Below are 8,767 nucleotides of genomic sequence, written 5' to 3' on the forward strand. Positions count from 1 at the left end.
AGCGGTGCGCGGTGGGGCTGAGCCGGGGCGGGCAGCGCGCGGCCAGTCCCCGGCCGGGGCTCAGCTCAGCATGGCTGTGCGTGGGGGCTTCGGCAAAAGTTGCCCGGGCGGCGGAGGAGGGGCGGGCGGAGCGGAGGAGGGGCGGGGCGGGGCGGGGCGGGGAGCGGCGGCCGCGGGCGGGGGATGGGGGGGCGGCCGCGGGAGCGAGTCCGCGCGCAATCGAGCGCCGATGGCACGGATGCGAGGCGGGGAAGGCCGAGCGGAGGGCAGGAGCGGCGGCCGGGGCGGGGGAGGCCAGGGAGCGAGCGCGGCTCGGAGGGCCAGGTGTGCGCGCCGTCCCCGTGCGATCGGCGGAGGAGAGGCGGTCGGCAGAGGCGGCCCCCAGAACTTTGTGTGTGCGCGCGCGTGCCGGCGCGGGAGGGGGCCGGGCTGGAAGGGAGCCCCCGCCGGCGCTGTCTCGCCCATCCCGCACCTGGTTGGAGCTCCCCGAGACAGGGGTGGAATGAATGAATAAATGAATGAATGAATGGGTGGACGGACGGATGGATGGATGGATGGAGTGGGCGCGCGCCGTCCTCGGAGTGAGGAGAAGTGAGCCCAGGGGCTTTTGAAATCCAAATGAGGTCAACGATGCAGAAGCCATTCCGCGCACGCTTGAGAAATGCAGCACCCGGTGGTCGTCGGGTTCCTGCGGGAATCTGGTTTCCTTGCCGTCCTCACGTCTAAGTGGCCTGAGGGCCTTTCCTCCGTTACCTACTTGGGTGCTGCCCACCGCCTCGGTCCCACGCCTCGGCTGTCCCCATCACTCTCTCTGATCAGGGCTTCAACTGAACGTTCTCCACACTCTCCCCAGCCTGGAGCCTCTCCAGGTTCACTTCTGCTCCCAACTGGGTTCTTTGATAAGATGCTCTGTCATTGCCTCCAACTTATGAAAACTTGAGTCTCCTCTTAGTGTTTTTAAAACTGTGGGTCGTGACACATTAATTAGTCATAAAATAAATACAGTGCATGGCAACCAGCTTTTTAAAAAAATCAAATGTAATAAAACAGAAAACATTAGGATCCATTGCCCTTAGTAAGGGTGACTATCGTTTCATAAACCTTTGGTTTCAGTTTCATATTCTGGACAATTGTACTAGACCCTGTAAGTTGTATTTCCTACTGTGGGTCGTAAGTAAAAAAGAAAGTTTAAAATCTATATTTTGGGGGTGTAAAATAATGATTTCTAACACTGTACAACTTTCTTAAAAACAAACCCATTATTTTTTTCACCTCTTATCCTTCCCAACCTCCATACCCCATGACCCCCCCCCCCCCCCCCCCCAAGAAGAAGACAAGCCGTTTCACACACTCATTAGTCTTGTCAGTGGTTCATCGTTCTCCCTTCATCTCAGGATGACCTTGGCCTCCACCGTCTTCCTTGCCCCCATGTTCAATGCTACACTTCTTACTGCTTCTCTTAGCTTAATGTCACTCACATTTGTAGAATCCTAGGTTACCACTGCTCAAAGGGACCTCAGAGATCATCTGGGCCAGCCCTGCCCTTTTAGAATTGAAAAAATGAGGCCAGAGAAGAGAAGTATATTGCCCAATGTTACACAGTACTGAGTCTTAGGGTAACGGCCCTTGGCTCCCACTGCAGTGTTCTTTGCTTCACACTGTCTCTTCCTTTCTATCCCCCCCGCCATCCTTCACTGGGCTTAGCCCAGTTCACCCTAAGCACTGCCACCTTCATAACACACAGCTCTGACCATGCCAGGCTCCTGCTAACATCCTTCAAGGACTCAACCTCTGCACCTAGGGCTGAGTTTCCTAGCTCCTTGGCTCTTAATCAAGGCAGGCAGGCCCTGACTTACCTCTCCAAGCACAAGAGTTCAGCAAGTCACTGCCTCTCCAGCCAGACTGGTTTACTCATGGTCCTCGCCCCTTGCCCATCTATGCCTTTGTGTCTTTGCCCAAGCTGCCACTTTCCCACCTAGGATGCCTTCTCCATCTTCTCTCTTTAACCAGATTCCACCTGTGCCTGACTCATTTCCTCCACAAAACAGCCTGAAGCAGCATAAGAGTAGGACAGACCTGGGTTCAGATCCCAGCTCTTCTGCTTAGTAGCTGTGTGAACTTCGTCAAATTGCTTAACCTCTCTGAGCTTCAGTTTCTGCATCTCAATTATTATAAAAATAGTCATAATAATAATGTTCTTCCCTTGCACCTGTAAGTCTCTATCCTGACCTTTACCATACAGGTATGTAAGAGCCTATTGTCTCTCTACCCCTTTCCAGAGCTGCCCAATAGAACTTTCTGCAGTGATGGAAGTGTAGCCATTTGTGGCTGTTGAGCACATGAACTGTGGCTAATGTGACTGAGGAACAGAATTTTTCATTTAATTAATTTTAATAGCCACGTGTGGCTAGTGGCTACCATATGAGACAGGGCATCTCTAAACTGAAGCTCCACAAGGGCAGAAACCATATTGATCTTGCTTGACATTGTATCCCCAGCCGTGAGCACATGCCTGGTACCTGGCAGGTACTGCACAAATATTTGTTAAATGAATGATTACTGCCATTTATTGGGTGCTCACTTGTGCCAAGCACAACACTAAGAACTTGATATGTTATTTTGTATAGTCCTCACCGCAGCCCCTGGGTGGGATTAGATTAGAGAAAGAGTTTATGTAGGGTGGTGGCAGATAGTAGAGGTGCAAAAAAAGGTGGTTCTTATTATTATGAAGACCCCTCTATGACCAACCTAACTGATTTTTATCTCTTCTTCCTCTAGGCTTACAGGACAGTTCCTGCCTGTCACACACACTCTGTTGTCCCATGGCACACCCCACCCTAGATGGCTGACTCTCCTTTTCTCTGTAGGTGCCCTGTCCCCACACCTGGGTTGGCAGCGTCTTGGGGCAGGGTCCATGCCATCCTTGTTTGGATGGCCCTCGGCTCAGGCTTGCACTGATTAGTGCTTAGAAATCCCTTCTCACTCCACCCCAGGTGCTGCCTGAGTGATTCTCGGCAGTATCACTCCCTGGAATGCCCCCTCTGTCCTCCCAAACTTCACCTGTTGGGATCCTGACCCCCAGGACCTCAGAATGTGACTGCGTTTGGAGGTAGGGTCTTTAAAGAGGTAGTTAGGTTGAAATGAGGTCATCCAAACGCGTCCCATTCGAATATACCTGGTGTCCTTATAAGAAGAGGAGATTATGACAGAGACACACCATGTGAAGACACAGGGAGAAGGCGGTGATTTGCAAGCCAAGGAGAGAGGCCTCAGAAGAAACCAACCCTGCGGCTCCTTGACCTCAGACTTCTAGCCTCCAGAACTGTGACAAAATAAATTTTTGGTGTTAAGGCCACATGGTCTGTGGTCCTTTGTTACAGCAGCCCTAGCACACTATTATACCCCAAAAGAATGTTAATTAAAATAAAGAAAGATCACTAGTGTGATCTTGAGGGTAGTCTCTTTCTCTTGGGAAGGAACCACATCGGGCCCGGAAATAGAGTCCCATGACAGGACAACAAGATGGAGCCAAACAGACAAGATCCTCACCTCCTCTTCAGACCACCAACTGTGATGCCCGACTGCTGTAAGAAACTTTCAGTTGACCTAGCACACTTGGCATCATATAGATGGGAAAATGTTATTTAAATGAATTTATATTTTTTTCATGAATTGGCAGATTGAGTACGCCTATTTGCCTCCATTCCCTCCAGTGACCGCAGTTAAGTGGGAGCAGGATATAAGCCTAACAGTGGAATGCCACCAAAAGAGAGCGTGAGAGCAGGAAGGGGAGAGAATCTGAGACAGAGCCCCGGGGAGCACCAGTATTTGAAGTATGGGAAAGGAAAAAGGACTCCCTGTGGAGGAGAGGGCAGGAAAGGAGGAGGACAACCAGGATGGAATGTACCTGGACATCCTGGGGCAAGGACCACTGCCGAGGGCGGCGTGGTCAGCAGTGCTGCCTGCCAACGAGAGGTCACATGAACACAAGCGGGGAGGCAGCCCTTGGATTTACCAACAAGAGTTATATTAGTGACTTTGCTGAGACTAATTATGGGCAAAATATAGGGTTGTTAAATTCAGCCTGAAAAGACTGTGTAGTGTTTTAATAGCTGGAGATGGGCATGAGTATTAGGGAGGTGCCAGAAGAGGGCGCTAGAGAGTAAATGTTCCAGGTAGCACCAGGGTCACCGGGCGAGACGAGGAGATGGGTCCAGGGGCTCTCACATTTGCCTAGGTTAGTATGCATTGTATTTTATTTACTCAATAAACACGTTAGCATTTAGTCTTCTAAGAAGTTCACAAGCATTAGCTCATGTAATAAATTTGATTCTGTGCACTATGTGGAATCCTAGGTCGCCAAAAGACCGTTTAATTTTGGTGTTCTATGAGCAACATAACAAAGGCAGGAGAGCAGGAAAGGATTTAGTCACCGTCTATGCCAGGTACCTCTTCCTAATTTGCCTTCCTACAAAATAGCTCAAGTAAGATCCTTCTCTGGGGTTAGTAGAGTAAACGGGGGTTTTGACCTCGTTTCAAGTTCATTTTGCTTAGAGGGCAAGTGACAAAGGGTCTTCTCTTCATTTATGCCTATAGTTGTGAAAATGCACACCATCACAATACCTTCAAGGCCACAAGATGGAGATGTTTCTCTTTGGGGTGTGTATATTCAGGTGCGTGTCTTGTTATTGCTCTCAGGCTGTTCATAGCATGCTGTCTGTGCGGTTGTATCTTACGCAGACCTGGTGCGAGTTGCTCCGGTTTTGCTGCCTGCTCCTTATTTCTGTATTGGAGGCTGTGGTTTTGTCGTTGGAGGATGTGCCTGGGGGGAACGTGTTCACTTTCTCAGAATCTGTCTTTTGAGATCGCGCCTCTCTTTTGGTCTCTGGCTCTGTGTCTGTTTCTCTCTCTCTTTTTGACAATGAATCAGTCTCATTTTCTTTTTCTCTGTATCTTTCTGTCTCTTCTACACAGTATTCCTTCTCTCTCCTTTCCTCTTTTTTATGATTCTATTTCTTAACAAGTTACAATATAGACCTATATTTGTTTTAGTTATTCTTAAGAAATTACTTCATATTTCTGCTTTAAACCTTCAATCATCTGAAGTGATACATTTTGTAATACACTGGGGCTTAATAATTACAGGGCTCCTTAAACAAAAGCTTCAGGGGCAGGGCGTTACACTCATAGAGGATGTGAAAGAGTAGATATTGCCTTCAAATTAGGAACAACAGGAACTATGGCTTTAAGGGCAAAGGGTAGAGCGGGCTTGGCAGGGTGAAGGGAATCTGATTGTGGGAAGGGCAGTCTTGGAGGAATTACACTGGCAAAACCAGGCGGAAAGGGAAACATCATTCATTATCTGCTTCTACTCCTAGAGGAAAAATGATCAGACACCTGAACAGGGATGCAGGAAAGGAAAAAGACTGGAATGGCGTTCAGCAGAAAGGAGTTATGGCAAAAAAAAAAAAAAATGCAATCAGCTTAAGAATGTAAAAGAGGCTGTGATGCAGACACAAAGAAGATAGGGCAATTTTGTTGGAGGTTGCGGGAATGGCAGATTAGGAGGGGTTTGCACATGAGAAGCAGCTCAGAGAAGGAGTCCAGCCCTGCAGAAAAATGTCTGTGGTGAGAGGAGAGGGGTCATGGCTTGGTTTGCCTGACATGCAGTCTAGGCTGAACTTGGACAAACTAGGCAGAATGGCACAGAGAGAAGTCTCTAGCTTAAGAGTGGATGGTGAAAGAAGGGTAGACACTGAGAGCTTGTTTAAAAGCCTAAGGGTCCTGTTAAGCCAAGTTAAGCCTAGCTCAGTGAGTAATCAGTGGGCCTGCACATTGCTTTGCTGTGTAAAGTTCATATCATAGTTTCCTCCCACTGGCATGAAAGAGCTTGCCTCTATTCAGCAACCCCTGGAGGGAGGGTGACCATAATGGCAGAGGGCTGTTAGGACTGACTCTTCGCTCTGACGCTGCAGCGACCCCTTCCATGCCAAGCCAGCATCCTTTTTCATCCCTAGCCTGCTTGATCTCTAAACAAACGTTAGTTAGACATTGTTAATCCCTTCATCCCTCTCGAATCAATCCCTCTCCTGACTTTTCATAACAATGCACTTTTTAAATTTCCCTTCAGCTTTCCTGGTCATCCCTTCTCCCTTTCTTTTTTCACTAAGAAATTCAATTCATCAAATGTTCAATGACTGCTTACTATGTGTTAGATTCTATGGCAGAGCTGGGAGTATAAAAGGAAAGGAGCCACAGCCCCTGCTTTCAAGGAGCTCAAGTTCAAAACCGCCAGGTGAAGAGCACAATACAATATGATGAGTGCAGCAATAAAAGGATGCACATGGTCAAAGGCTTGTGCAGGAGGACAAATGGCAAGGAGTGGGTTTATAGGGGTTGGGGAGGGAGGAGATGGCACATCTGTGCCTGGCAGAGTGAATTCTGGCAAGGGGACAGCAAGTAGAAAGGCATGTGTGTCCAGGATCTGTAAGAAGTCAGAATACTGCTAAACACCGAGAGCAAGGCCCAGGCAGCGGTCAGGGATGAGGCTGGAGAGAGAGGTAGAGTCTCATATGCCCAGCCGAGGAATTTGTCCTTTATTCCAAATTCACCACGTGTGGGGAGAAAAGGAGTTCAATTTTAAACCTGTTGAGTTTAAAGTTCTGAGATGTTCAGATAGGGATGCTCAATTGCCAAGCGGTGTACGGGACCGGAGCTCAGCCAAGAGCTTTTAATGGGAAATAGAAATTTGTTTGAGTCATCAGTATATAAAGGGTGGCTAATCCATAGGAGTGGGGAGATCACACAGGGAGAGGTTAATGATGGCATTTCTCAAAGTATAGTCCTTGGATCACCTGCATCAAAACCCCACAGGGGGAGCTGGCCCTGTGGCCCAGTGGTTAAGTTTATGTGCTCCGCTTCAGCAGCCCAGGGTTTCGCGGGTTCCGATCCCGGGTGTGGACATGGCACTGCTCATCAAGCCATGCTGAGGCGGCATCCCGCATGCCACAACTAGAAGGACCCACAACTAAAAATACACGACTATGTATTGGGGAGCTTTGGGGAGAAAAAGGAAAAAACATTCTTTAAAACCCAACAGGGGTTTTCAAATGATGTAGATTCCTCAGGCGGAACCCTAAGCCTACTGGCTCAGGCACCTCTGGGGGTAGTGCCTGGGAATCTGCATTTAAGTTTACTCCCTCGGGGATACAGTTATAACAGAGAAGTTCAATAGCCGCTTGTGTGCAACAGCCACTGGTGTGAGAAGCTAAGATGCTAAAGGATAGAACTCAGAAGGGGGAGACCCACTCATTTACGAGGCTCTGTGCCTTCCTCTAGGGTTAGGGGTGCCAACCCAGAGTCCTGACATCTTGGAGATGAGCTAACCTTGGAACCACTGACTTCCAGGCTTCCTATTTAAGTGAGAGGAGCAAGGTCTTTATTAAGACACCTTTAGCTGGGAATCCCATTACTTACAGCTAACAGCACCTTAATTAATGTAAGGAAGAATTTAATTTTGTGATTTCCAGATAGCGTTTCATCATAATCCATGTGTAGATCTTTTAAAAATATTCAACAGCCTCAAAGTGTAATTTTTAAAAAACAAAGGATCTTTTGTTATAGAATTCTGAGGATTTTCACTGCACATGTGAGATGAATTTGAGTTTTTAAAGAGTTTCTTTTGAAATATGGCAGAATGTTCGGCTCACGTTCCATTTGCCCTAGGTGATACACTTAATCAGCATTCAGAAACTGCTGATTTGCTTGTCTTTTCTTTAGGAGACATCTACTGCCTGGCTGATCTCTAGTTTGTTTAGTTGAGTTGGATGTTTAAACAGAAGGCAGAACAACAACAAAAAGTAAGATTAAAAAAAACCTCGTCAATTTCCTGTGTTCTTTCAACATTATTTCATTAATTCCAAACTTCTGAATGCTAAATCCTGTGTGAAATAGCCACTGAGAGGGGAAGGTGGTGAGAAGCAGGAAGGGGTCAGAGTTCTTTCATCAGTGAAATAGACTGGTGAATTACAAGATGGCACCACTGGGCGCCTGAGTCTGAGCTTTGGGCAAAGCCAGGACCACGTCTGGGGATAGCCAAAGAGAGCATGTGCTAGAAATGGGTTCAGCAGACATTAGGCATAAGACCTACCCCACTCATCCTATTTAGTAATGCAACCTGTCTCCCTACCCCCACTGTCCTCCACTGCACCCCATTTTCCCTTACCCAGTGTTCTTAACCTTTGTTCTGTGAACTCCTTTGGCAGTCCGGTGGAGCCTAAGAACCCCTTCTCAGAATAATGTTTTTAAGTGCAGTAAAAAAGCAAAACAAAAAAACATAAGTTTACAAAAGAAACTAATTGTATTGAGATACAGTTACCAAATACACGTTTCTTTATTGATACATGAAATAACAAGCTCTAACTGCAGGTCCAATAGCTACAAAGTAGTGAGGAGTAGAAACAATAGTTAGATATACCTTTACCAACTGTCAATGGCATCTAAAAATATCCGGGACTTCCACTGGGAACAAAATCACAGGTCCTGCAATTACTTGGGTTGTTAGTTGCCTACAGTCAGATTTGAAAGTTCAAGGTTAATGAAAATAAAGTCATTTTTCCCCCATCCAGGTTAACAAATCTCCTGAATACTATCTATGACCCCTGTGGGTATGGGACTCCAGGATAAGAATCCCTGCCCTTATCATATTTTGCTATTTTTGCATAGTACTTATCGTTTTCTAATATCATATATTATTTTCTTATTTTTT

The sequence above is a fragment of the Equus quagga genome, chromosome 8 (assembly GCF_021613505.1).
Source record: "Equus quagga isolate Etosha38 chromosome 8, UCLA_HA_Equagga_1.0, whole genome shotgun sequence".
In the NCBI taxonomy this organism is placed as follows: domain Eukaryota; kingdom Metazoa; phylum Chordata; class Mammalia; order Perissodactyla; family Equidae; genus Equus; species Equus quagga.